The sequence below is a fragment of the Populus alba genome, chromosome 2 (genome assembly GCF_005239225.2).
Source record: "Populus alba chromosome 2, ASM523922v2, whole genome shotgun sequence".
Taxonomy (NCBI): domain Eukaryota; kingdom Viridiplantae; phylum Streptophyta; class Magnoliopsida; order Malpighiales; family Salicaceae; genus Populus; species Populus alba.
In genome coordinates, this window is record NC_133285.1 from 5,964,754 (window position 1) to 5,968,914 (window position 4,161).

Consider the following 4,161-nt stretch of genomic DNA (forward strand, 5'->3'; position numbering starts at 1 on the left):
GGTGATCCCTCTTGAGCATAGTATGCTTCCGCTACATGTTCTACATCAGACAACTTCCGCAAACGGAGAAACGCTTTGACTCGGTGAGTTTCGCCGGCATTCCGACTTCGATGCCCGGTTGCCGAAATCTTCAGTTGCCTTTGAATTTCGGGTGATCCTCTTGAGCATGTGTGGTTCCACTACTTGTTCTACATCATACTTCTTCCTCAACGGCGAAACGCTTTGACTCGGTGAGTTTCGCGGCATTCTCGACTTCGATGCCCCGGTTGCCGAAATTCAGTTGCCTTTGAATTTCGGGTGATCCCTCTTGATCATGTATGCTTCCGCTACCTGTTGTACATCAGAATCTTACTTCCGCACACGACGAAAGGCTTTGGACTCGGTGAGTTTGCGCATTCCGACTTCGATGCCCCGGTTGCGAAATTTCAGTTGCCTTTGATTTCGGGTGATCCTCTTGAGCATGTATGCTCCGCTACCTGTTGTTTCAAGACTTCTCCGCAAACGGCGAAAGGGCTTTTGACCTCGGGTGGAGTTCGCGGCATTTCCGACTTCGATGCCCCGGTTGCCGAAATTCAGTTGCTTTTGAATTTCGGGTGATCCCTCTTGAGCATGTATGCTTCCGCTACTTGTTCTACATACTACTTCTTCTTCAAATGGTGAACAGCTTTGAACACGCTGTACTCGTGAGTTTCGTGGCATTCGACTTGGATGCCCTGGTTTGTCCCAAAAATTCAGTTGCCTTTGAATTTCGGGTGATCCATCTTGAGCATGTATGCTTCCGCTACTTGTTCTACATCAGACAAGTTCCGCAAACGGCGAAACGCTTTGACCCGGTGAGTTTCGCGGCATTCCGACATCAATGCCTCTGTTGCTGAAATTCAGTTGCCTTTGAATTTCGGGTGATCCCTCTTGAGCATGTATGCTTCCTCTACTTGTTCTACATCAGACAACCTCCGCAAACGGCGAAACGCTTTGACTCGGAGAGTTTCGCAGCCAATTCCGACTTTCGATGCCCCAGATGCCCCGGTTTGCATGGCGAAATTCAGTTGCCTTTGAATTTCGGAGTGATCCTATATAGATAGAGAGATAGATACTCTTGAGCATGTGTGCTTCCGCCACTACTTGTTCTACATCAGACAACTTCGTATTCTGTGCCTTTGAACGGCGAAACGCTTTGACTCGGAGAGTTTCCCGGCAATCCGACTTCGATGCCCCGGTTGCCGAAATTCAGTTGCCTTTGAATTTCGGGTGATCCCTCTTGAGCATGTTGTGGTTCCACTACTTGTTCTACATCATACTTCTTCCTCAAACGGCGAAACGCTTTGACTCGGTGAGTTTCGCGGCATTCCGACTTCAATGCCCCGGTTGCCGAAATTCTGTTGCCTTTGAATTTCGGATCCATCTTTGTGATCCCTCTTGAGCATGCATTCCTACATCAATGCCTCTGTTGCTTCAGTTGCGAATTTCTATCCCTCCTGTTGTACATCAGACTTCTTCCGCAAACGGCGAAAGTCTTTGACTCGATGAGTTTCGCGGCATTCCGACTTTTCGATGCCCGGTTGCCGAAAATATAATAGATATAGAAATTCTGTTGCCTTTGAATTTCGGGTGATCCTCCTTGAGGCATATGTAGCTTCCGCTACATGTTCTACATCAGACAAGTTCCGCAAACGGCGAAACGCTTTGACTCGGTGAGTTTCGAGGCATTCCGACATCACTGCCTCTGTTGCCGAAATTCAGTTGCCTTTGAATTTCGGGTGATCCCTCTTGAGCATGTATGCTTCTGCTACATGTTCTACTACATCAGGACAAGTTCCGCAAACGGAGAATACTTTGACTCGGAGAGTTTCCCGGCAATCCGACTTCGATGCCCCGGTTGCCGAAATTCAGTTGCCTTTGGAATTTCGGGTCATCCTCTTGAGCATGTGTGGTTCCACTACTTGTTCTACATCATACTTCTTCCTCAAACGGCGAAACGCTTTGACTCGGTGAGTTTCGCGGCATTCCGACTTCGATGCCCCGGTTGCCGAAATTCTGTTGCCTTTGAATTTCGGGTGATCCCTCTTGAGCATGTATGCTTCCGCTACTGTTGTACATCAGACTTCTTCCGCAAACGGCGAAAGGCTTTGATCGATGAGTTTCGCGGCATTCCGACTTCGATGCCCCGGTTGCCGAAATTCTGTTGCCTTTGAATTTCGGGTGATCCATCTTGAGCATGTATGCTTCCGCTACATGTTCTACATCAGACAAGTTCCGCAAACGGCGAAACGCTTTTGACTCGGTGAGTTTCGAGGCATTCCGACATCACTGCCTCTGTTGCCGAAATTCAGTTGCCTTTGAATTTCGGGTGATCCCTCTTGAGCATGTATGCTTTGCTTGTACATGTTCTACATCAGACAAGTTCGCAAACGGAGAAATACTTTGACTCGGTGAGTTTCGCGCATTCCGACTTCGAATGCCCCGGTTGCCGAAATTCAGGGTTGCCTTTGAATTCGGGGGTGATCCCTCTTGAGCATGTGGTTCATACTTGTTCTACATCATTCTTCCTCAAACGGCGAACGCTTTGGATTCGGTGGAGTTTCGCGGGCATTCCGACTTCGATGCTCGGTTGCCTGTTGCCGCAATTCAGTTGCCTTTGAATTTCGGGTGATCCCTCTTGATCATGTATGCTTTCCACTACCTTGTTTATCATGTATGCTCACACTCTGTTGTACAATAGACTTTCTCCGCAAACGGCGAAAGGCTTTTGCGGTGAAGTTTACATTCGACTTTCGATGCCGCCACGGTTGCGAAATTCAGTTGCAGGTTGCTTTTGAATTTCGGGTGATCCCTCTTGAGCTTGATGCTTTCCGCCTACTTGATACTTCTTCTTAAACAATCACGCTTTCGAATGTTTTTCCGACTTGGAATGCCCCCGGATTGCCAATCAGCTTTGCCTTGTAATTTCGCGGTGATCTCATTGATGTTCATGCTGGAATGCCCCGGTTGCCAAAATTACTGTTTGAATTTCGGGTGTGAGCTGTATGCTTTCGCTACTGTTGTACAGACAATTCCGCAAAACGGCGAAAGGCTTTGACTCGGTGAGTTTCGCGGCATCCGACTTCGATGCCCCGGTTGCCGAAATTCAGTTGCCTTTGAATTTCGGGTGATCCCTCTTGAGAATCGTTGTGGTTGTTCCACTACTTGTTCTACATCATACTTCTTCTTCAAACTGGCGAAACGCTTTGATTGACTCGGTGAGTTTCGCGGCATTCGACTTGCGACTCAATGCCCGGTTGCCCGAAATTCGTTGCCTTTGAATTTCGGGTGATCCTCTTGTTGAGGCATGTATGCTTCCGCTACCCTGTTTGTACATCAGACAACTTTCGCAAACGGGAAAGCTTTGACTCGGTGAGTTTCGCAGGCATTCCGACTTCGATGCCCCGGTATGCGAAATTCAGTTGCCATTTGAATTTCGGGTGATCCCTCTTCGAGCATGTGTGGTTCCACTACTTGTTCTACATCATATACTTCTTCCTCAAACGGCGAAAACGCTTTTTGACTCGGAGAGTTTTCCGCGCCATTCCGACTTCGATGCCCCGGAATGCCGAAATTCAGTTGCCTTTGAATTTCGGGTGATTCCCTCTTGAGCATGTGTGCTCCGCAACTTTGTTCTACATCAGACAACTTCCGCAAACGGCGAAACGCTTTGACTCGGAGAGTTTCCCGGCAATCCGACTTCGATGCCCCGGTTGCCGAAATTCAGTTGCCTTTGAATTTCGGGTCATCCCTCTTGAGCATGTGTGGCTTCCTAAACTACTAGGTGCTAACATCATACTTCTTCCTCGAAATAGAGGCGAAACGTCGCATTGACTTCGGAGCATATTTGAGGTAGGTTTCTTTTGCCCCGCGACGAGAGTCGTTGAGGCTTTGAATTTTAATCATCAAGAGGTTGATCCGCAACCGCCTATCGATGCCCGAGTCGGCCTTCGCCGTTTTGGGGAGAGAAGTCATGATTCATGGCGCTAGCGAGGAGATCTGTCTCGCTGATACACATGAAATCAGGCACATTTGAAATGTGAGGGGGTCATTCCCTCATAGATGCATAGATGTGGTTCTTAGCACTATCGCTGTTAGAGTACATCATATTCTTCCCCAAAGCGGCGAAAGGCTTTGCCAACT